This window comes from Schistocerca nitens, chromosome 1, assembly GCF_023898315.1.
Source record: "Schistocerca nitens isolate TAMUIC-IGC-003100 chromosome 1, iqSchNite1.1, whole genome shotgun sequence".
NCBI classification, from domain to species: Eukaryota; Metazoa; Arthropoda; class Insecta; order Orthoptera; family Acrididae; genus Schistocerca; species Schistocerca nitens.
The window spans coordinates 144325814-144352428 of record NC_064614.1 but is presented as its reverse complement, the minus strand read 5'-3'; the positions used below and the strand labels follow the sequence as shown (position 1 = coordinate 144352428).

At 43.6% G+C, this 26615-nt stretch overlaps 1 pseudogene; it reads left to right on the top strand.

Moving 5' to 3' along the window:
- The first annotated feature begins 22424 nt into the window (after positions 1-22424).
- Positions 22425-22542, top strand: LOC126212494 (5S ribosomal RNA; annotated as a pseudogene).
- The last annotated feature ends 4073 nt before the right edge of the window (positions 22543-26615 follow it).

Below are 26615 nucleotides of genomic sequence, written 5' to 3'. Positions count from 1 at the left end.
CCTCCGCCACACACCGTCAAGTGGCCTGCGGAGTATGGATGTAGATGTAGATGTAGGTGGCGGTAGAGATGGCATACGTGCCTTCTTATTTGTTTAATGTTCAATTACTTAATGGAAACTTGGTTGCGAGGCTTTATTGTTAGCCGTATACGAATGTCTGTCCGCATCAGACCGTGTAATTGTGTGAGAGACGTAACTTACTCAGTCTGACGGCTAGTCGTAAATAATGATAGTCATGTTCTTGTTGAAGCTTGCGCGGAGCAGTATGAGAGGCCTCTTTCGATAGCTTTTTTGATTTAGACACATATCTCTTGAAATATATTTTATCGACGCCTGTCAGACAAAAACACCATTTATCTCGAATAGCTCTCTAATGCTGTACTCTATCATCCTTAGGTTCCAATCGAATTAAATGAATCATGCACGCAAATGTCCGTCAAACCATACGAGTATTTCACGACCGAAGAGAGAGTGCAAAAATATACGAAGTACGCTCAATAAGGATTGCAACACATTGTTTTCCACGGCCAATTTCGGCTTAAAAAATGTAGAATTTGTTGTGGGACATGTGGAATTTTCCCGCTTCAGTCTCTGTAGTTTCGTGAAGTTTCCGTAGGTTACGGCTCTATACGTAGCCTTCAAAATGGTGTCTGTAACGGAGATGCCTTTCAAGCAGGAAGTTGTAGCTGAGTTTCTGTTTTTCGGAAAACCAGAGCATCGCAGGTATTCAAAGGCGCTTGCAGAATGTCTACGGAGAGCTGGTAGTGAACAAAAGCACGGTGAGTCGTCGGGGGAGGCGCTTATCATCATCGCAATAATGTCGCGTAAAGCTGTCCGATCTGCTTCGTGCCCGCCGGCCGCACACAGCTGTGACTCCTGCAATGTTGTAACGTGCGGACACTCTCTTTCGAGCTGATCAACAGAGCACAGTCAAACCTCTCGCTGCTCAGCTGGAGGTCTCCGTAGTGGTGACACACTCTTCCAACAGTTGGGGTACTCGAAGATATTTGCCAACTCGGTTCCTCACCGTCTTACAGAAGATCATAAAGGGCAACGAAAGGCCATCTATGCTGAATTGCTTTCTCGTTACTAGACCGATCGTGATAATTTCTCGTCGAACATAGCCACAGACGATGAAACATGATTTCATCACTTCGAATCGAAAACAAAACGGCAATCCATGGAGTTGTGACACACTACCTCTCCTCCGAAAAAGAAAAAGTTCAGAGCCGCATCCTGACCAGGTAAAGTCACGAAAGTCTTCTGGGACTGTCAAGGGGTTATTCTGTTTGATGCCCTCCATCATGTTACTCTCAGGAAGTAGAAAAAACACTTCCAGTGTGTTCGTCGCCACAAAAATACAAACGAATTTCTCCTTCTCCATGGCAAACCGAAGGCCTCACACGAGTTTGCGCACCCGAGTGGAGCTCACAAAACTTCATTGGACTGTTCTTCCTCATCCTGCCCACAGCTCGGACCTCGCACTCTACGACTTTCATCTGTTTGGCCCAAAGGAGGATGTATCAGTGGGAAGAAGTACGTGGTGATGAGGAGGTTACTGATGCATCGAGACGTTGGCTCCGACGTCGACCAATAGAGTGGTACCAAGTGGGCAGACGGGCCCTCCCAGTTACGTTGGGTTGGGTTGATTTGGTGGAAGAGACCAAACAGCGAGGTCATCGCTCTCATCGGATTAGGGAAGGACGGGGAAGGAAGTTGGCCGTGCCCTCTCAAAGGAACCATCCTGGGATTTGCCCGAAGTGATTTAGGGAAATCACGGAAAACCTAAATCAGGATGGCCGGACGAGGGATTGAACCGTAGTCCCCGCAGTTACATTTCGTAAGGCCGACGCGTTGAACGGAGATCATGTTGAAAAGTAGGGTTTTGTAGCCAAAAGAGTGGGAAGTAATATGATGTGCTGGAGTACCGAATAAAACCAACCTGTTTTCAGAAAAAAAATGTGTTGCATTACTTATTGAACGCACCTCGTACATGAGTACTTTGCTGATAGTGCAGGACGAAAGTTTTCTAATATAAGAGTTTTATCAATACAATTAATTTTCACTTTTAGTATACTAAGTACTGAGTGGAGTACGATTAATATGAAATGTGTGCAATACAAGGATTACAGTGTCATTCTACAAGCCTCGTTGAAGGTGCGGGGACCAGTGACTGAGGAAGCAGAACCATGATATTTTTACGCCACAGGTATACATAGTCTCGATTCAAGGTGAAAAAAAAAACAGACAAAGACGGTGATTATGAAGGGTCTGGGAGTGTGAGGGGTGGGCTTAAGCGTCCAGTACAAACACTGTTGACAGCAAACAACGTCTTCACTAGCTTCGGTAAATATTGCTCTGTGGCTCAGTGTGGCAAACACTCCTCTCTTTCTAAACCGCGGCCAGTGGTGACGCATGCGCTACGGCCACCACGGCCGAGCGGTTCTAGGCGCTTCAGTCCGGAATCGCGCAACCGCTACAGTGGCAGGTTCGAATCCTGCCTCGGGCATGGATATGTGTGATTTCCTTAGGTTAGTTAGGTTTAAGTAGTTCTAAGTTCTAGGGGACTGATGACCTTAGAAGTTAAGTCCCATAGTGCTCAGAGCCAGCCACCCAGCCAGCGGCGATCAGCCCAGAATGTTGTGTCGGCGCCCAGCAATTCTGACGGAAGCCCCGTGGGTAACAGGCAGTCTACGGAGTCACGGCTGTGACGTCAACAGCTCACCGCTTCCCATGGCCCCTCTGGGCGGCCTCCTGTGACCCACGCGCGTTCACCGTGGCCTCGTGTGGACACTGCTTTGTCATAATAAATAAACAAACCCTGTGCAGCTTACTTCTTTTATGACCCACTACTGGTTTCAGTCTGCACTGCAGAACATCTTGAGGTATTGCGCCGGAAAGTAATTGACTTAGTTGACGAACTCCACTTTGCGATGTAAGATCTGAAGATGATCTGCAGCGCAGACTGAAACAGAGAGTCGGTAATAAAAGAAGTGATCCAGACAACGTTTGTTTAGTTATTATCCGCTTGGAACCCAGTGCTCGCTGCCGTAGGCCGGCTGTACTGCAGGCGCCGGGTGCAGCCCGGAGTCGAACCCACGGATGTTGCTGCTGGCAATGCTCCATCGTCCCTCCGCTCAGAGTGCCCCTGGCATCGTGCTGGTGTTGTATAACTCGGCGGCGATATGGAAGGGATCACTGTATGACGAGTCAATAACCAATCTGCCCTGCCACAAAATACAGCACTATTTATATCTCTGTCTAAATCTCTGTGTGGCTAACGCTGGCAGCTAATCATGTCGCTAATAGTAGAGAGGTTTGTAGACATCGCCTCAGTCACTGCCGCGGCTATGTGCTGATTTCTTGGCCGAGCGGTTCTAGGCGCTTCAGTCCGGAAACGCGCTGCTGCTACGGCCGCAGGTTAAAATCCTGCCTCGGGCATGGATGTATGTGATGTCCTTAGGTTAGTTAGATTTAAATAGTTCTAAGTCTAGGGGGCTGATGACCTCAGATGTTAAGTCCCATAGAGCTTAGAGCCATTTGAACCACATTTGTTGCTGTGGTTGGCTGCCTTCGCTACGCATCCCTCTTGCTCATCTCTCTATACTGTCATACATGGCAGCTTCCAGCCTGTTGCAGCTAATCTTTTGCAATCCTTTTTGTTGCTAAATTACCGCTTCTTATTACTTGTATGCTAAAACTTAGACCGTGGTGTTGCATTCTGCACTGAAATGCGACAAACTAATCGTTAATGTAGCAGCTTTTATCGTACTTATATGCAAGTAAAACGACATAGTTTAATAAACTATAGTGGTATCATACATATATGATTCTATGTATACAAACTGAAGTGGCGATTGAAAATTTGTACCAAGTTTGGGAATCGAACCTGGGTGTTCTGCTTACTAGGCAGATGCATTAACCACTAGAGAGGAATATGTAGTAGACTGGGATGGCAGTGAAAATTTGGATCGAGGAGGGAAGGGTGCCAGTGTAATCCGCGCAGTGGTGTGAACCGCTGTGCCAGGGTGGCTTAGTGGCTACTGCACCTGCCAGTAGGGGGGCAACAATGACACCGGTGCATTTTGGTTAGTGTCGGTTGCCTACATCAGTGGCAGGTATGCACTTAGGGGCAAACCTTTTGTTCTCCTTTGATTGGAAGGTCATTAACCTATTGTTCTCCTTTGGTTGATGGGTCCTTAACCTAATATTCTGCTAAAAGGATCCTCTCTTTTGATTGACAGGTCCTTAACCTATTGTTCCCTGCCCCACCCCTTCCCTCAGGAAACCTCCATCCCGCCCTCTTCCCCTCGCTGTTATAGGTACATTTTCAGGTCTGAGTTATTGCAATAGCCCCTTTCACTCTTATCAATTTGATTGACTACTTAATTAAATTGATCAATTAGTTAACCTCTCCCTCTCTGTTAAACCCCACTGCCAACCCAGCCTCCCTCCCAGAAATTGGTGGAAAAAAGACTCAGTTTATCGGTCATTTGGAGTGAATTCGATTAAGTGTATGGAATATTGTGAAAACAGTTTTGTTTAATTATTTATGGCAGTGTATGGAATATAGTTTAATTATTTACTTAAGGTATTTTGTGGAAGTCGATTGCAGTGTATGAAATATTGTTTAAACAATTTAGGCAATGTGTGGAATATTGTTTATTTAAACAATTTATGGGATTCAAGGCAGTGTATGGAATATATGGAAATCTCATAACAATAAATTCAAGGTTACATTTTTTATTTACAAAAAATTAAGTTCCCAGGGGTTGGATTTCTTTTGCTCATCATTCTCTACTGTTTGGAAAGAGGTAGGGCTTGTAAGAAGTAATTACATGGGGGAAGCATGTTGCATAACCTAATGTTCGACACTGTACTCTGGATGTCTTAACCTAATGTTCGGACCTTTGTCAGCAAATAACCTGTTGTTCTGTTAAGTGGTTATCCATGTCAGCCCAATTTCCTTAAACTATTTTACGTCTTTGATAACAAATTAAGTAATTAGTTATGTCCTACCACCATTTTCTGGTTCACTTTTCGAATTTCACACGCTTTTGAGCACCATATCTGGCGTGCTCTTCTTTGTCACCCACCCCCACCCCCTTAACCTATTGTGCCGCGTTTTACATAAAATTTATGCAAATTAACCTAGTGTTCTGCACTTAATGTGCTGTTCTGGTCCATGTCACCCACTCACCCCTCCAAACCATCCACTTAACTATTGCACCACTAACACCACATCAATATAAAAAAATTATGCATTTAATTAAACCAATATCCTTCACATGTATGGGCCCACCAACCGATGCCGACTCTGCACACACCCCCAGGAGTTGGGATGCACTGGTGCCCCCCGCGAAGTGACAAAGCGGCCGTCAGCTGCCGAACCACGCGTAGTTCGGGGACCGCAAGGATGAGGCGGCGGCATCTCTTTCATACATGACACCTGAGAATGCCTGTCAAAACACGTGTTCAACTAGTCACTGTTGCTGTGTGATGACGCATAGCTGCGGGTCCAGCGTCGAGAGAAGTGCTTGCATAGTGGTTCACCTTCACAGACGCAGCTAAAAGGTTATCTATGTTATACTGAGGTCACAGGTCTATGTAAACAACAGCGATGTCCCCTCTGGACAAACTATAGAAATCTGTTGCAGTGCTTCCCAGAATACAGCAGGTTTCATTCTTCCTAGCAATCCTAACGAGACAGCCAATCCCACTGTAGGGAAGCAGCCTACTCACGCCGTAGTAAATTCACAGCAGTCTTTCCATTGAGTGCCAGCCAGTCCGCTGTAACTAGCTCTGACGTCATAAATGTTGCGCAATACTTTAAAAATCAAGCAAATAACCTAAAACATTTCTAGCATGTCAGGAGTAATACTAAATTAATATGTGTTGCATATCAGTTCGATAACTTTAACCATTTTCGAAATTTTGACATTTTTCTGTAAAAATCATTGGCGCAACAGAAAAGAGCTAGAGGATTGAAAATTGATAATTAGATTCATTTTTCATAATTATTTAATAAAAACAGTACTTTCGATTTCACAAATTATAATTTTAGTGGAAATTCATGATTTTCTGGTTTTCGTCTTAAAACTTAAGGAAGCAAGATAGATTAAGTAGGCTAATAAATAAGGCTAGGATGTTTATATTTAAGTAGAATGGAGATCCGCTATCACCATAAGGATGTGAGAAGTTTCAGTTGAATACCTATAAAACTATAGCGATAGCGTATCTCGAAAGGGCCCGTTCAGAGCTCGTCTACTGCGTGCAGTGTAATTAAATTAATTCTCTCGCCCAAAATATTTAACTTAGCCACGTCAAAATTTTATTATCAATACTTACCTGCGTGCCGAATGCACATTTAAATTAAGAGCTTCATCGGCCATCAGCATGAGAAGCTATGATTCATTAGATAACTTAATGTGGTGCATTACTAGCCCAGCGGCTAGTCGGGAGAGCCGATTTGATCAGGCGTTCCCTTAGCCGTCCGCACCGCGGCTTTATATATAAGAACGCTGCGCGAGGAAGGAAGGCCCCAGTTCTCTCCAGACGCTGAATAGCACGCCATCTGTGTCGGGAGTCGCGTCGCGTCGGTATCATTGCTACAAACAGCCTCGGATGCCGTATTAAGTTACTCGAGATACGCGTAACCATGAAATCATTTTCGAGTGAAGTGTTAATTCTGGGTTGACTTTAATTATCGATCTTCAGTTTGCGTATTGTCGTATTTTCACGTGCCGCCGCGGGACAAACATTCTACCATTATTTAGCGTTGCGTTTGATGAACCTAATCATCAAATTATGGCGAGCATTCATTTAAATATTGAATTTGGACAATTATAGTTGCATCAGCGCATTAGACTCTGAACTGCTCTGTTAGTTAGGTTGTGTGGATTCTTTTGTTTTTCATCTGTGACTTTCAGAATATAGTCAACTATTTTAGAAAATCGTTTTTGATTATAAATCCCGGACAATCTCCTAATTCCTCAGAGTTATAAGCTGTAACTATAAGTGTATTCTCAGATGAAGTGGGCACTAGGAATTCTAATTACAGGCTTCACGTTTTGCTAATCACTTTCTGGTAGCCAATATTGTAGTTAGAGAGCCAGTGTTGAGAACGGCAAACAACAGCAAAAATAATAGGAACATTTTTAAGAACAATAATTCCACCCGCCGCCCCACACCACTGCCACATAGTGGCGAGATGTTTGCGTAGCGTGGCTGGAATTTTTGGTGTCCTACAGCTGCTGGTCTGGAGATGTCCTAACGCCACAATGGCAGATGAGGGCAGCATCCTGCCAGAGATGGATGGTCTGCTTGAAATTGTCTCTCAGAAAGTTCCATAGATACCTTGCCCTCCATTTTGTTCAAACCAATCTGTAGAGGCTCCTATGACCCAGCACAAAGGACATCTCATGAATGAATAGATTATTCTGATTGATTCTTACTGAATTTACCCACCAAATTACTGATGCTGCTGGTGTGGTTGCACTGTCCGCCATTGTTTCCTGTAGACAAGACTTTCAGCAGCAAAACTATCTTGTGCAAATCGCCATATCGCACTGACAGTTAAACCCTGCAAAGTGGTCTACATATCGTCAAATACATCCCACGTACTCACCGTGCCTCAGTGCAGCGCCGACGGGGGAAACTGCGGCCATAAACGAGTCCCATGACCACAGCTGCAGAAGCGCGTGTCAGAGGCAGAGGGGCCAGCTGGACGTGGATGACCCTCCACTGCAGGTGGGTCTAAGTGGTAGTAGTTCGAACACTATCAATACTCCCAACGCAAACAATCGTCATATTGAATGTTCTCAAATATACACACGACACATGCGGTCCTGATGGCGACTCAATCCAAACTTGATATTAGTTCGCTATTCACCCTTCCAGGGGGAGCCGCTAGCCAAATTGTCGTACAACAGAAGCTTTGTCAGTCTCTCTGAACCGATGTACAAAGGATCAGAGGCGTCCACTGCGATGCTGTTTGCGGCTGCGACCTGCTTGCTTGCTACTGTGCTTTTTACAACCATCTTCAGACTCACAAGAATATTGGGAACCAGGTGCATATTTATCAGTGTAACTACAATTAAATATTAGGATTTCTGCCAGAGTCTGACACCGAACAATGTATTGGAAATGTCTCCTCTTGATGGCTGTAGTTCTGGAACGAATCTCAATATCTATAACGCACATAATGTTCCATTGTGCTGTGGCTCTGGAAACAGAAATATCTGTACCATTCTTATGACTTGACATGCTTTCTCCTTTGCTATCACAGTATTCCACGTCAAATCCATACCTTCCTTACGACTGGACATAGTTATTTTCTTTGCTCATGTCGGAAACACAACATACTTTATAAGCCTGATGCTCAGGGCAAACCTATCACGCATCCACTACTACTAAGTATAATACCTCGCCAATAACTGATTGCTGGCGATAAGAAAGAATACTGAGCTAAAATCAGCGATGGGTGGACATGTCTCATAAGTTTTTCCTGCGAGTGGTACCACTGTGTCTTAGAAAGAGACGCGTAATCGTCTTACAAACCGCCAGATGTTAAAAAACACGATTGCAACAACTTCTGCATGTTACTGTCACAAGCGATCTTGGTCCTACAGGTGCTCACAAGTATCCATGTTAAAAGCTATACTGGATTTATAAATCAAGGTATTTGATCATCTCTGAATGAAGTAGTTTTTCCAGACAAATACATCTGTGTTTCATTTCATTTCATTATTGATATTGTAAGTAGGCTGTTTAGGTTTTTATGTTGGTAACGCCACGTAGCGCTCTATATGAAAATCACTGACTGTGCTGTGTGAAGTCTGTCGCTGATTTGCATTGTTGGAATATTTGCTATTGTATGTAGTGGCCGGCCGAAGTGGCCGTGCGGTTAAAGGCGCTGCAGTCTGGAACCGCGTGACCGCTACGGTCGCAGGTTCGAATCCTGCCTCGGGCATGGATGTTTGTGATGTCCTTAGGTTAGTTAGGTTTAACTAGTTCTAAGTTCTAGGGGACTAATGACCTCAGCAGTTGAGTCCCATAGTGCTCAGAGCCATTTGAACCTTTTTTTTTGTATGTAGTGTTGGGCAGTTGGATGTGAACAGCGCGTAGCGTTGCGCAGTTGGAGGTGAGCCGCCAGCAGTGGTCGATGTGGGGAAAGAGATGGCAGAATTTTGAGAACGGACGATCTGGACGTGTTTCCATCAGAAAGAGTAAATTTGTAATACTGTATATCATGAAATATATATATATATATATATATATATATATATATATATGACGACTTTTGAATATTATGAAGGTAAATACATTGTTTGTTCTCTATCAAAATCTTTCATTTGCTAACTATGCCTATAAGTAGTTAGTGCTTTCAGTAGTTAGAATCTTTTATTCAGCTGGCACTATTGGCGCACGCTGTATTTCAGTAGTTCGAGTAACGAAACTTTTTGTGAGGTAAGTGATTCTTGAAAGGTACAGGTTATTGTTAGTCAGGGCCATTCTTTCCTAGGGATTATTGAAAGTCAGATTGCGTTGCACTAAAAAAAATATTGTGTGACAGTTTAGTGACGATCAGAATAAGTAAAGAGCGAAATGTCTGAGTACGTTCAGTTCTGCTCGGCTGTTCGAAAATCAAATAACGTAGAGGTTTATCAGCACAGTAATTCATAAATTTTTCCAAGGTGACGTTTCAGTATCAAGCAATTCTTGGCTGCTAATGCGGGGCAATCTCACCAGTCATCTAGTCCTCATTTCATGTCCGACAGCAGAGAGAAGAATTCTCAGTGCACTACAGTACAGTGGAATATATTTCCTTTTACTTTACCTAATTTCCTGCTCTGTCATTTAACGGCAGCCCTGGATGTCCACTTACAAGTCCTGAACGCTCGACCTCCTGTACGCTGTAGTCATAATTCGAATCCAACTACCTTCTTCCCTCTCCCTGCCCATGTACACAATTTCACATACAAATGATAATGACGTAAATAGTAGAAACAGTAACAGCTTTAGCAGAAAGAAACACAGCTTATACAGTGTGTCCGAGGAGGAATGGTCAGTATTCAGGAATAAGACAGATACGATCGTTCGAAGCAAAAATGTCTAGTAAACATGGTATCTGAAACGCATAAAAAAAAGTTCAAATATGTGTGAAATCTTGTCCCTAAGCTTACACACTACTTAACCCAAATTATCCTAAGGACAAACACACACACCCATGCCCGAGGGAGGACTCGAACCTCCGCCGGGACCAGCCGCACAGTCCATGACTGCAGCGCCTAAGACTTCTCGGCTAATCCCGCGCGGCTCTGAAACGCATACCCAAAGAGCTGTGAGCAGGTCTTTATCTTTGATACCGTGAAACAAATCTCTTCTGCCGAAAGTTCCTTGCTTTCCACATGTTCACAATTATTATGGACCAAGACAGGAAAAATTTGTCCAGCAAACAAGGATTTCAAAACTACGTACCTGAGTTGCTACTATGAAATGCATCTCTTCTAATGAAGAAGTGTTCATAGCTCTTTAGGCATTTTAGAGACGATCATTATCAGATGTTTTTTTTTGGTTTGGTCCGTATTTGCTCCTCCCTAAATATGGAAAGTAAGCAGCTTGCAATACAAGAGATTTTTAAATGACATCATTTCCGCTTTTCACTGTTAAAACATTATGTAATAAATATAATAAATAATGTTTTAACTACCAGGAGCGGAAAAGATTCATTTAAAAATTTCACAAATGCTGTGGACCCACTTATCATCAAAATTCTAGAAGAGAATTCTTTCAAATGGTTCAAATGGCTCTAAGCTCTATGGGACTTAACATCTGAGGTCATCAGTCCCCTAGACTTAGAACTACGTAAACCTAACTAGCCAAAGGGCATCACGCACATCCATGCCCGAGGCAGGATTCGAACCTGCAACCGTAGCAGCCGCGTGGTTCCGGACTAAAGCGTCTAGAACCGCTCGGCCACAGCGGCCGGCGAGAATTCTGTCGTAGTATCGACCAAGTACTGTAGTTCTTAATGTATGCATGTTGGCGGCCATGTTTACTGCACTTGTTTGTTTCGAATGATCGTTCCTGTTATACCCCTGAATATTGACTATTCGTTCTGGAAACCCTGTGTGTGTTTCATTGAATAGTCTCGAACAGAGACGGTCTGTCTTTGTCTCAAATAGCTCATTAGCGAAATTCATTTGCTGTTAGGAACAGGTAGCTGTATAGTACTTGTCTCCTGTGGATTAAGGCAAACGCCAATGACTAATAGCCGGCCGGGGTGGCCGAGCGGTTCTAGGCGCTACAGTCTGGAACTGCGCGACCGCTACGGTCGCAGGTTCGAATCCTGCCTGTTGCATGGATGTGTGTGATGTCCTTTGGCTAGTTAGGTTTACGTAGTTCTAAGTCTAGGGGACTGATGACCTCAGATGTTAAGTCCCATAGAGCTTAGAGCCATTTGAACCAATGACTAATAGTTAGGCCAGTGATACGGTAGAGGGCAGAACAAGTGTCAATGATTGTACTTGTCTCTAAGCTATTCACCCAAGGTGCTGCATTTAATAGTGACTACAGTAACAATCCAGGTGGCTCTTGTCTCTTGATACTGAGGAACCCAAGTGTAATACGTGAAAGAGCTTTCAACAGCAAAAATTTGGTACCGAGTGTGGCTTACGCATGTTAACGGATTCGTTGGTCAGACACGTCACACGTAAATATGTCTAATGGTAAATAAACCTGTTCACAGACTTCATATCGTTTTGCCACTTAGGTAGGCCGCCATCCTTGACAAAGGTCCTTCAGTGTTCCCAACACAAGCTCTAAACAACGAAGGAGATTCTACTTCCGCTCGGTTCCAGTATAAAGGCTAATTAGGGGAAAAGCAAGCCAACGACATTCTCGTTAACGCCCTGATTGCGCCACATAGGCCGTACCGACTCCTTGTTGGTAGCTCGGACCTGTGCCGGGATGCGACACTTTAGCAGAAGGAAACATTTCTTACATTTATTTATGATGAACAGAATAGGAAAGGTAATTTACAGGCAAGTAGATTCAAACTGGGGCCGTGCCTACAATGAACACCAGTAAAGAGAGTCAGTGTGTGTGTGTGTGTGTGTGTGTGTGTGTGTGTGTGTGTGTGTGTGTGTGCGAGAGAGAGAGAGAGAGAGAGAGAGAGAGAGATATGGGGGGAGGAGAGAGTCGAGTAAATGATGGCGAATATGACTCGAAAATTATTTTGTCTAACCGTCAGCCGTATGGAAATCTTTCTGATTTCTGCCAGCTTCAATTGATACTCATTACTATCAAGCACCATAAGTTTTCAGACGTGGTATCGGTATGGATGCGCACATCGCATTCTGTATAACGTCAAAAGCACGAATTGAACGACAGAGTGCAATACATAAATATATAACATCGTTGAGACGGTCCTTTGTGTTAATAGTGTAATAGTACACCATATCCAACTTCTGGATATTTGCAGTCTGTTGGAACGACATCGTTACACAACTGAACCACGACTGTTGTCCAGTTTTGTAACCGTTCACCTCCTTTAAGTGACTACGAATGTAAACATAGCGGCTTGTCTTCCTTAAACGGTGTCCTCGGCTTGTGGAGTGAAAGATGTCTCGATATTCTGTCGTATTTTCTTTCACCCCCAAGCTGCCGCCTGTAGAGCATTTGGCTGTGACCTTCTTTGTGTCAGGTGCAACAGGAAATTGACGACAATCGCCGGAGGGAAGGCGGAGACGAGGGGCGATATTCGCAGGCGATTGAGCACAGTGGCCGGGGGCTGGAGGCGGGATGATAAGTTGGTCCGCCGGCTGCTGGCTGCGGAGGCAACAAGTGCGGGCGGCGGTGGGCGGCGGGCGACGGACGGCGGGCGGCGGGCGGCGGGCGGCGTGCCAGGCAGCCGCGGCAGCTGTCCGGGGGCGGCGGGAGCGGCGGCCGTGGCCCTGAATACTGCCCCACTCTGAAGTGCGGTCTGGAAACAGACTGCACGACGCCAAGCAAAGGCGTGAATCACCTGGCAGGATGTGCTCTCTATCCTTTGTAGGAAAAAAAAAAAAAAACAGCACATATACGGTTCTGCACGCCTATGATGGCTGTACTTCGGTTGTCGGAAGTTTGACCCTAACGTAAAAAAATGGCTTGAGAGGCACACACATGCCTTGCTCATACTGTGGCATCAAGCAGTCAGGCCTGCAAGATGAGTGGTCTGCCAAGCGAGTGGGTTTATTTTTATTTATCAAGTAACATCAATGACTGATTATGAGCTCTAGTACTCACAATTAGGCTACAAATTATTCTCCTGTTTGAATATCACGCAACGGAAACGGATAACGCACATATGACTATTAGTAATTTACACAACTCTGATTGTTCATTACGCTCTGGCAATACCACATTTTCTTTCTTACCCAACGGCATTGATCAACACGTGGCCATCGCACTGAATGTGAATGGCGCACACATTATAAATTCTGGATATCATGACTACACACTATTCGAATAACAAGGTCACCAATCTTTTTCTTTTCACTATCTTTTTCTTATCCCGATAAAATCTATTATGATTCTAAGATAACGTAAACACACCATTACATTTTATACAACAGTTACACATGAGAAACTCCGCCCAGTGGGCATGGCTTTACATTGGTGATTCTCCATCTTATGGTCTCGTAATTATCTAACGCTAGAGTGCACTTTCTGGATAGGATGGTGGATCTTTTGCTATATCTCACACTTCGACTCTCACACCCATCAACACGAAAATTTACTCCAGACCGAGCGGTACAAAAAGGAACATTGCATAACCCACTGCCTCTGAACCTGTCTTGCTACTCTCCCATGCAAACCACACATACTTAAATTACATGAAATACACCACACTGTCAACATTTAATACATCACAAAGAATAGTCACAACGTTAGAATCACTTCACTTTCAGCTTTCCCACTTCAATTAGTATTCATCCCAGTTTCACACGACACTGCCCCACTTCGTAACTCTTCTTTCCTACTACGAACTCTGGAGGATATATACACGTCTTCCTGTGCAATGCAAGCCAAGTGGCGTTGCTGGATAGACGGCTGACTCACCTTGCTCCACTCTCAGAGTATTATAGTTTGCATCTAGCGTCACACGGAAACATAACACGCAAAGTAATATTAAGAACATATTCGTCACACACACGAGTCCTTAACTGATACCATGGACAAGTACTTATCTTTATCCTTTGTCTCATACACAGATTGAGACTCTTACAGTACTCACCAAGTGGAAGTACTCGCCTCTAATTTCAAGTCCTGCACACGCCATTTCTTAAATATTTCCAACTTCTAGTACACACGCCAGTAATGCAGCTTAACTTTAGCACTCGGAAGTATTTCAACTTAGTACTAGCACTCGGAAGTATTTCAACTTAGTACTAGCACTCGGAAGTATTTCAACTTATTGCTACACGCGGTTTCATTGTGACTGTTGGTCACTTCCGAAGATTACTACGATCCCCTTAATATTACCTGCCTGTCATTTAATTCTCCCCCCCCCCCCCCCAGAAGTTCCTGAAATAGAGAAATAATTATTCCAAACTACTCTTAAGTATTTCACATGCATGCCATCTCTCCACTCTTTTGTCTTTACGGAGCACACCTAAGAAAGGTCTTACCAACACTAGATCCAGCGGCAGTGCTGAAACATGGCCGTTCTTCAGGTCCTCTCGCACCTCCCTCAAGGTGGGGGAGCACTATGCTACCGTATTGATCAGCCACATTTCAGGCGCTCAAAGCTCAGGTAAATTTCATCTCTTTGGTTCCAGCAAAGGTGACCAAAGGACCGTCTCAAAGATGATCATATATTGCACATTCACTATCTGCGGTTAGCAGACGACCATACATTCTTTCATTTCGCAGATCTCACCAAATTGGATGTAGGGATTTATTTTGTGGGAATGCACATGTGATCAATTAAATAAATAAATTGTCATTCTTTCCTACGCTGGTATCCGGCTTCGGTGTATTAAGTGAAATTGAGTTATTATTACGAAAAATATGTTGTTCTGACAAGAATAACAAAGAATGTTGTACCTATTTTCAATGTCGGGCGGTACTGCACCCTTTCAGGCTGATCAGATCACTCAGTCGTCACGCGCAAAGTGCCCTCAACAGGTACTGTGATGTCACTCGAAATGGGCCGTATTTACTTAGGGTACAGTGAGGCTATTCCGCCCACGGGGCTAATCCGACTGAAATAAGAAATGTTGCAACAGTGCGCTAGCTCCTCACAGAGTCGAAGTCGTTTTGCTCTTAGTGTGTGCGAGCATTCCTGTGTCGCCGCATGTGGTTGTAGTAAGAGTGTTTTGTGTTACATCATTGACAGGACAGAAGACTAGAGGTAAGCATATTGCGATGGATTATTGTCATAGTTAAAGAATACAACCTAACAAACTAAGGTATACCATACACAATAAAGTGAAATTTTTAACTCTTATTGTTACTTGTATAAGAACAGGGGTTATGCTGTATGTATCAACAACTCTTACTGTTACTTGTATAAGAACAGGGGTTATGCTGTATGTATCAACAAATATTGCTGGCCTTTTCCACAAAGGTCCGATTTGCCGCGCCTTTCGAAATGTCTGTAAACGGGGCTGTCATGCCCCGTACACGTGGGGTTATTTCCGCTCAGCGAAATTATTAGTTTAACTGATGTTTTATGGCGAAATTCTAGAGAATACATTTCTTAGTTTCTTTTCAAGTGGTCAGTACATGTTGTTGTGGTCTTCAGTCCAGAGGCTGGTTTGATGCAGCTCTCCATGCTACTCAATCCTGTGCAAGCTTCTTCATCTCCCAGTACCTACTGCAATCTACATCCTTCTGAATCTGTTTAGTGTATTCATCTCTTGGTCTCCCTCTGCGATTTTTACCCTCCGCGCTGCCCTCCAATACTAAATTGGTGATCCCTTTATGCCTCCGAATATGTCCTACCAACCGATCCCTTCGTCTAGTCAAGTTGTACCACAAATTTCTCTTATCCCCAAAAAGGAAAAAAAAAAAACAAGTGCTTCAAGGTCCGGGGAAAACATGAAACAAGCAGTAATAAGTGTTACAGGCAGCGCCTCTGGATAAAGTGTTACATAGTTTCACGAAGTGTGTGTCGGTGCAAAAGGACGGAAAAGGTTTATTTGTTGTAAACGCTTGTGATTTTGACCCTGAAATACACTGGGCGGAATACGCTCTTGACTGGGTGAAATAGCTCACAATATTTTTATATATTGCGATTTCTGTCTTCTTTAGATATTTGTTTAACACTTTGGTCGTGTGTAGCAATTTCGACCCTTTATATGCTGGAATGTATTCAGAATTAACATTCCATAACTGTACCACACCGAAGTTTCATAAACGGCGTACAAATGAAATGAGCGAAATAGCCCCGCTGCACCCAATCAGATATATGTTTGGTATTCTAGGGTGAATGGCACAATGAAGCACTCTACAGCACTGAAAGTTGAAATCGTAGAGAACACGGTGCTGGGAGTGGTAGCGTGCTTAAAAAAAAAAAAAAGAAAGAAAGAAAGAAAGAAAGAGAGAGAGAGAGAGAGAGAGAGAGAAATTTTAACAATCTGTGCTTGCCTCAGCGGTACTCAGAAAGGCCGATATTAACGAACTCAGATTAACAACAAACTCATTTTCAGATTAAGTAGTAAAAGCTTGGTTATTGCAAGTTTGTTTTTGTACTCTACATTTTACATTAGTTTTGTCAAGCTGGAAGCCCAGAGGTATTAAAAGTTCGCAACAGGATCGAACTGTTGCAGGCAGCTTCCTATAGACGTAGTTCTATCCGCACAAGCTGTAATGATTTTGCAGTACAAAATTTTTCCAATCTATATAGTTCAGATAAGTTTGTTTGGACTCTCGTATTCATTAAAATAGTTTCTCAACGCCAGGGGTGCCCATTTCTACGTCCTCCATGAGGGTGTCTGTGTGACAGTCAAACGATGTCATATCTTTACGATCTTCCTGCGTGAGCGATTTTTTAAACGCGAAAATTAAAACCTCAGCTTTTTTTTGCTGCTTTATATTACCGCACCAGACTGGTCGACGAATGACTTGCCGATTCTGCGTGAGCTGTAGTTTAGAGATCAGTCTAAATGTAGATATACAGTTGTAGCACTACTGCAGTTGACTGTGAACGAGAGAGCGCAAATGTACAGAATTCAGCAGAACTTCAGGCTGAGATAGATAAAGCAACATAAGATGTTAACTACTGGGAGGAAAAGAATGAAAGTGCGGGAGCATCTATATCTACATCTACATACATACTCCGCAAGCCACAGTACGGTGTGTGGCGGAGGGTATCCTGTACCACTACTGGTCATTTCCTTTCCTGTCCCACTCACAAATAGAGCGAGTGAAAAACGACTACTTTCTGTATGCCTTCGTATTGAGCTCTAATTTCTCATATCTCATGTTCGTGGTCCTTAAGAGCAATGTATGTTGGTGGCAGTAGAATTGTTCCGCAGTCAGCTTCAAATGCCGGTTATCTAAATTTTCTGAATAGTGTTTCTCGAAAAAAAAAACGTCACCTTCCCTCCAGAGATTCCCATTTGAGTTTGCGAAGCATATCCGTAACGCTTACGTGTTGTTCGAACCTACCGGTATCAAATCTAACAGCCCGCCTCTGAACTGATTCGCTGTCTTCCTTCAATGTGACCTGGTACGGATCCCAAACATTCGAGCAGTACTCAAGAATAGGTAGCACTAGCGTGTTATATGGTGTCTTCTTTACAAGTGAATCACACTTTACCAAAATTCTCCCAATAAACCGACGTCTACCATTCACCTTCTCTACCAAGTTCTCAAATACTTGCTCCCCTTCTTATCGCTTTGGAACGGTATACCCTGGTATTTAAACGACTTTACTGCGTCAAGCAAGACACTAGTAATGCCGTATCCGAGCATTACATGTTTGATTTTCCTACTCATCCGTATTAATTTACATTTTTCCACTTTTAGGGCTAGCTGCCATTTACCGTATCAACTGGTAATTTTGTCCAAGTCGTCTTGTATTCTCCTACACTCACGCAACTTTGACACCTTACCGTACACCACGGCTTCATCAGCAAACAACCGGAGATTTCTACCCACCCTATCAGCCAGATCATTTATGTTTATAGAGAACAACAGCTATCCTATCACACTTCCCTGGGGCACTCCTGAAAATAGCCTTGTCTCTGATTAACACTCGTCGTCGAAAACAACATACTGGTTTCTATTATCTATGAAGTCTCCGACCCACTCACATAGCTGCGAACTTATTCCATATGCTCGTTCCTTGTTAACCAGCCTGTAATGGGACATCGTGTCAAATTCGTTCCGGAAATCTAGAAATATGGAGTGTGGGATGTTGCCAGAGGTCTCCCAGTCGCGCACAGGAAGTTGTACGTCACACGGTTTGAGGTTAGCGTTCACTACAGGCCGGATGGGGCTGACCCCGCAACAAGAGGCAGTTGAAGGAACGGGAAAATAAAGTATGAATCAATCGGCCAGCAGTTACTGTGCTGGTGTTCTTCTTTAGAACACTACCCGAAGACAACATTTGGATGACTTCAACAGGCAAGAATCATCGGGAAACTGGAAGAAGGACGACGTGTGACTAGTGAAGCCCAGAAGTTTGCTACTGCTCACAGTATTGGTCGATGTGGATGGGGAGCGTTCCGAACCACAGGTATTTCTGTAATGAAATCGAACACGTGCAACTGTGCTTTCGATGTTATTTATTATGTAGCTACCAGTTTCGTTAATTCAGTACACCTTCTTCAGGCCTGAAGATGGCGCGTTGAATCACTGAAACTCTTTGTTATGTAATAAATAACATCGAAAGGACAGGTGCACGTGTTCCCTTTTATTACACAAGTGACGTGTCGAAGTTCCTCAAACCTTCAAGCAGATGGATGAACATGCAAAAACAGGCACTCCCGTGTGAAAACACGGTCGACTGTAGCAGCAGATGACCGCTACGTTGTACAACAGGCAAGAAGGGTCCCAAGTGAAACGGCGGGTGCCATTGCAACCACATGTAACAGGACTGCAAGGCATGCGATCTCACACTCTACAGCGCACGGCGACTGCATGGGGGTGACTTCTCTGCCCGGCGACCACTACGTTGTCTTCCGTTGACACCCGCGCATCGGAGACACCGTTTTGCGATGGTGCCAAGTGGATAGGGTCTGGGCCAGCGAGAAGTGGGATCGCGTGCTCTTCTCGAATTTGGTGGCCCATATGATGTGGTGTGGGGAGGCATAATGTTGCATAGGAGTACTGATCTCCAAATCTTACAATACGGTACACTCATCGACGTTATAGTGACACTGCACTCCTTCCCCAAGAGCATCTTTTAAGGAGTCTACTGGGCCTTGGCTTCATTTTTATGGGTGACAACGTGTGAGCACATTGAAAAGCGCAGGTAGAGGAGCCCTTGAAACGTGAGGCTGTTCGGCGAATGGACTGACCTGCCCGTTCTCCTCTTTAACCTCATCCAGCATGTGTGGCATGCATTGGACAGACGTAGTGGATGACGTCCACATTTTAATAAACCAATGTCTTATGCACCTCTTTCAGATTACGGAAACTTACTATGCCGTGATGTTTTCAGCCAAGGATGTACATATTTACGGATAAATAAATGTAAATGTCCTGTGACTAGGGCCTCCCGTCGGGTAGACAGTTCGCTGGGCGCAAGTCTTTCGATTTCACGCCACTTCGGCGACTTGCGCGTCGATGGGGATGAAATGATGACAACAATTAGGACAACACAACACCCAGTCCCTGAGCGGAGAAAATCTCCGACCCAGCCGGGAATCAAACCCGGGCTCTTAGGATTGACATTCTGTCGCGCTGACCACTCAGCTACCGGAGGCGGACATATTTTCGGATATGTAGTATCTAATTCATGTTTTTGCATAGTTACACAATGTTTTACAGTCTAACAAAGTTCTACCGTGCATAAAGTTAGTCGAGTATATATATATATATATATATATATATATATATATATATATATATATATATATGTGTGTGTGTGTGTGTGTGTGTGTGTGTGTGTGTATTTTTACACGTCATCAGGTTAAGCTACTAACATTTGTCTTGCTATAATTATCACAACAAAATATAAAATACACCCTTCTTCTCAGTTGTAAAAATAACGAATCCTACGAGATACGTCACTAACATTTGTTTAATTAATGCTTGTGTTATAACATAGCTCAACATCTGTATATTTGAAAAACAGTTACTTTATTTTGTCACTTTGATAAATAGCTTTCATTTTCATAATATTTTCAAAGTATCTGCATGTTTTAAACAGAAGAGATAACTTTGACGGGAGTTAAATTGTTAAAGTGGAAATGTCAGCAACATGTAACTGAGTCATTGAATGTTGTGGATGCTTGTTGAACAATATCTCGAGGATATGCTACATAATTCTGCCGCCAAAAGGCGGCACTAGTTTTTCGACTGTGATCGAGTACAGTTCACGAGACTCTTTGATGTATCAAAGGTGTTAACAAAGAGCTTCTACGCACTAAGTTTTTCTAAGCAAACTGTGACTTTATTTGTGATGGAAAATGTTTGTGATATGTCTACTGAACTGGAAGAAGTACATAAGTGGCTATATGAATGTTAAAACTAATATTTCAATCATTTCTGTAGCAAGACACGGACCAACATTCCACAACGAGGTTACGACGATGCCTAAATGCTGACGCCAACACAAGATAAATAAAACTTCGATATAGGGTTCACTTCTTAAACTATTTATTTGAATATTTTATTAGAACTTATAATCAAAAATTTGGATTGTTAATATGCTCTTATACACTCAGACTTCAAGAAGAATATAATAATTCCAATCCCAAAGAAAGCAGGTGTTGACAGATGTGAAAATTACCGAACTATCAGTGTAATAAGTCACAGCTGCAAAATACTAACGCGAATTCTTTACAGACGAATGGAAAAACTAGTAGAAGCCGACCTCGGGGAAGATCAGTTTGGATTCCGTAGAAATGTTGGAACACGTGAGGTAATACTGACTCTACGACTTATCTTAGAAGCTAGATTAAGGTAGGGCCAACCCCACGATCTAGCATTTGTAGACTTAGAGAAAACTTTTGACAATGTTGACTGGAATAGTCTCTTTCAAATTCTGAATGTGGCAGGGGCAAAATACAGGGAGCGAAAGGCTATTTACAATTTGTACAGAAACCAGATGGCAGTTATAAGAGTCGAGGGACATAAAAGGGAAGCAGTGGTTGGGAAGGGAGTGAGACAGGGTTGTAGTCTCTTCCCGATGTTATTCAATCTGTATATTGAGCAAGCAGTAAAGGAAACAAAAGAAAAATTCGGAGTAGGTATTAAAATCCATGGAGAAGAAATAATAACTTTGAGGTTCGCCGATGACATTGTAATTCTGTCAGAGACAGCAAAGGACTTGGAGGAGCAGTTGAACGGAATGGACAGTGTCTTGAAAGGAGGATATAAGCAAAACGAGGATAATGGAATGTAGTCGAATTAAGTCGGGTGATGTTGTGGGAATTAGATTAGGAAATGAGACACTTTAAGTAGTAAAGGAGTTTTGCTATTTGGGGAGCAGAATAACTGATGACGGTCAAAGTAGAGACGATATAAAATGTAGACTGGCAATGGCAAGGAAAGCGTTTCTGAAGAAGATAAATTTGTTGACATCGAGTATATATTTAAGTGTCAGGAAGTCGTTTCTGAGAGTATTTGTATGGAGTGTAGCCATGTATGTAAGTGAAACATGGACGATATATAGTTTGGACAAGAAGAGAATAGAAGCTTTTGAAATGTGGTGCTACAGAAGAATGCTGAAGATTAGATGGGTAGATCACATAACTAATGAGGAAGTATTGAATAGGATTGGGGAGAAGATAAGTTTGTGGCACAACTTGACTAGAAGAAGGGATTGGTTGGTAGGACATATTCTGAGGCATCAAGGGATCACCAATTTAGTATTGGAGGGCAGCGTGGAGGGTAAAAATCGTAGAGGGAGACCAAGAGATGAATACACTAAGCAGATTCAGAAGGATGTAGGTTGCGGTAGGTACTGGGAGATGAAGCAGCTTGCACAGGATAGAGTAGCATGGAGAGTTGCATCAAATCAGTCTCAGAACTGAAGACCACAACATCAGCAGCAACAACAACAACAATAATAATAATAATAATAATAATTAAAAAACACCACGCACCACGAAAGAATTATTCGAATGTGGTCGAAATCAATAGATGTGATGCACATGTCAAAAAATGTAATGGCTATGAAAGCTCTGTGATTAGCAAGAAATCGTAAAAAATGAATGTTTAATTACAAAAGCTAAAATAAGTGTGCTATCTGGACACAAGGCAACGGCCTTGCCGCAGTGGATACACCGGTTCCCGTGAGATCACCGAAGTTAAGCGCTGTCGGGCGTGGTCGGCAGTTGGATGGGTAACCATCCAGGCAGCCAAGCGCTGTTGCCATTTTTCGGGGTGCACTAAGCCTCGTGATGCCAATTGAGGGGCTACTCGTCCGAATAGTAGCGGCTTCGGATGGTCCCGGTAGGCCACTCGTGGCCTGAAGACGGAGTGCTTTTTTTATCTGGACACAAAGAAATAAAATCACCACAAGATCAAAAAAACTGTAAGTAACACAGCAAACAAGACGATACATAGTGTTTCACGGTAGAAAATGCATAATTAACAGAAAAATAAAATAATGTTTTGCTCTTTGCTGACGACAAACTGTAGATTGCGGAGCAAAGCTAAACCTACAAGAATAAATACCCAAAAACTTCGTCTGAGGTATGTAAACAAAGGCATACGTCCACTTTATTGCCAAATGTGCTATAAAACTAGAAACTTTCACAGATATCGTTATATACAGCATAGAATGCCTCAGCTCAGTGCTAGGTGTCTCAACTCTGTACTGTATGCAAACCAATGCAAAAACATTCAATAGTAAAGGCTCATTTTACAAAAGTAAACATTTTATATCAGAAGTTTCTTTAAAATTCACTTGTAACAAACATACCACTGAATATTTGTCCAAAAAGTGCTGAAACATGTCTGGATGAGTTTTGCATAAGGCTGAATTCCCATCAGATGATAACAGTTTCACAAAAAATGGGTGATTTATTCAAGAGAAAGAGCTTCACAAATAGAGGAAGCCAGTGACACGCTGGTCCACCTCTGGCCCTTTTTAGTACACTCATGCTCATAAATTAAGGATAATTGCAAAATGTGGTGCCACACAACGTGTCACCACACAAAACTGGCGCTAATAGCATAGGCACATAGGGAAGACACACGACACAGATCTGTAAGTCCACGACATTGGTGATAAGTTGAGAAAACCGTCCCGAAACACATGTGCTACAAACCGCCACTGTTTCCTGCGTATGTAACCCGACATCAATATGGGATATGATCACCTTACACACGCACACAGGCCGCACAACGGGCATCCCACATGTGCTCGATTTGGTTCAGGTCTGGAGAACAGGCAGGCCACTCCATTCGCCTGATATCTTGTGTTTCAAAGTACTCCTCCACGATGGCAGCTCGGTGGTACCGTGCGTTATCATCCGTCAGGTGGAAGGTGGGACCCACTGCACCCCTGAAGAGGCGCACATACTGGTGCAAAATGACGTCCCGATATACCTGACCTGTTACAGTTCCTCTGTGAAAGACATGCAGGGGCGTACGTGCACCAATCATAATCCCACCCCACACCATCAAACGACGACCTCCATACAGGTCCCTTTCAAGGACATTAACGGGTTGGTATCTGGTTCCTGGTTCACGCCAGATGAAAACCGGGCGAAAATCACTGGAGAGACTACACCTGGACTCGTCCGTGAACATGATCTGGGTCCACTGTTACAATGACCGTGTACTGTGTTCTTGATGCCAGGGTTTACGGGCTCTCCTGTGACCAGGGGTCAGTGGAATGCACCTTGCAGGTCTCCAGGCGAATAAGCCATGTCTGTTCAGTCGTCTGTAGACTGTGTGTCTGGAGACAACAGTTCCAGTGGCTGCAGTAAGGTCCCAAGCAAGGCTACCTGCAGTACTCCGTGGCCGTCTGCGGGCACTGTTGGTGAGATATCGGTCTTCTTGTGGTGTTGTACACTGTGGACGTCCCGTACTGTAGCGCCTGGACACGTTTCCTGTCTGCTGGAATCGTTGCCATAATCTTGAGATCACTCTTTGTGGCACACGGAGGGCCTGTGCTACGCCCTGCTGTGTTTGACCAGCCTCCAGTCGCCCTAGTATTCTACCCCTATAACGTCAATATGTGTTCTTTGAGCGATTTTCAACACACATTCCCATTAGCACGTCTGAAAACGTCCGCACACTTACTTGCTGCACCGTACTCTGACATACACAGCACACCTCTGCATATGTGGACTGCTGCCAGCGCCACCGTGCGACGACCACCGGTCAAATGCACCGCATGGTCATTCCCGAGGTGATTTAAACCCGCAAACCGCCCACCAGAGCGTTGTTTCACCATGTATCAGCATTATCCTTAATTTATGACCATGAGTGTAGATACTCGGCTTGGGATTAAGTGACAGAGGTGTTGGATGTCCTCCTGAGGGATGGCGAGTCAAATTCTGTCCAATTGGTGAGGTAGATCATCAAAGTTCAGAGCCGGTTGGAGGATCCTGGCGACGATGCTCCAAACTTTCTCAACCGAGGAGAGATCCGGCGACCTCGCTGGCCGAGGTAGGGTTTGGCAAGTACAAGACAAGCAGTAGAAACTATCGCCATGTGCCTTGCCGAAATGTAAGACCAGGGTGACTTACCGCGAATGGCGACAAGACGTACCGCTTTGCTGTAAGGTTGGCACGGATGAGGACCTTAGGGGCTCCTGCTATGGAAAGAAATGGCGCCACAGACAATCACTCCTGATTGTCGGGTCGTATGGCGGCCGAAATTAAGGTGTCCCGCTTCGAACTCAGCAATGAGACAAACAGAAATGCCGCTTTTATTCAAAGATAATAATTACATTGCGGATTATGCTGGTCCACTGGATATTACAAAGGGTTGGACATGGTTCTCAACTGTGTATGTGAACCCCATGATGGCAATGCATGGTCTGCAACGTGCTCTCATGCTGAGCCCCAGTGACCAGCGAAGACGTTGAAACGTCCTCTTAGAAAAATTATACATGACTGTGCTTAAACTGACACACAATATTTTTAGCGCAACGCAATCTGATTTTCAAAAATTCCTACAAAAGAATGGCCCTGACTAACAATAACCTATACCTTTCATGAATCACTTACCTCACAAAAATCTTCGTTACTCGAACTACTGCAATACGGCGAGCGCCAATACTGCCAGCTAAATAAAAGAATCTAACTACTGAAGTCACTAACTACTGATAGGCATAGTTAGCAAATGAAAGATTTTGATAAAGAACAAACAATGTATTTTCCTTATTAGTGTTCAAATGTCACATGACATCCAGTCTTACAAATTTACTGTCTCTGATGGACACACGTCCAGATCATCCGCTCTCAAAACTCCGCCATCTCTCTCCACACATCCACCACTGCTGGCGGCTCACCTCCAACTGCCCAACACTACAATAGCAAACAACAATGCAAACCAGCCACAGGCTGCACACAGTACAGTCACTGATTTTCATATAGGCCGCTACATGGCGTTACCAACATAAAAACCTAAACAGCCTGCGAGTTGCCGGGGCTAGCAGTGCATTTAACACTAAATTCTTCTAGAATCTTCATATGTAAATGATGCTCGAAGCCCCCCCTATTCTAACTCCGACTTTTGCTGTTGCACATGGATTAAGAAGAAACGCGAACTGACTGTAATCGACCCTGCAAATGGAGTAGAAAAGAGTTTGGCACCTGCAATAATTTAATTTGATAGAAATTAATTAAATAAAGGAAAGTTTCATTAGCGTAGTGAGAAATGAAAGGGTTGCTCTACCGATTAACAGAATGAAAGTTCTGTCCAAAATAACAATTTGATTTATTATGACTAAACTCAAAAGAATAAACAAAACACATGAAACATTTACAATACATCAAATTGGATCAAATTGGATACTCAAATAAATGCTGCGAAGGTGAAGTTGTCCATAAAATAGATTGTGACATTTATGACTAAGTGGTATGTGGAGCCAATTCCTTGCAACTCAAATCTTAAAGAGAAACACACAGCCAACCCAACATTAATTGCTGCTACAGTAGTGAGAACTCAGACAATGAACATCCAAGACAGAACCACGTAAGAAAAGACAGGAACAGGCGCGCTCTGCTGAGCTCTGATTATCACAGAGCAAATTCCCTAATCTGCCGATGCTGCAGACATACATTACCAAGCTGTCTTCTTAACTGCAAGGACACGATCTGGCGTATCAGAAGCGATGGCTGGTTGCTTCGACGTCCCGTCGTGGTGATGATAATGTCGCGAGTATAGCCCGAAACAAATTATCCTGGTCTGGTTGTTCCAGACTAAAGACTTCCTATCAATACAAATGTGCCTCTGAGGGAGCCGAAGAACGCCCACCACACAATCAC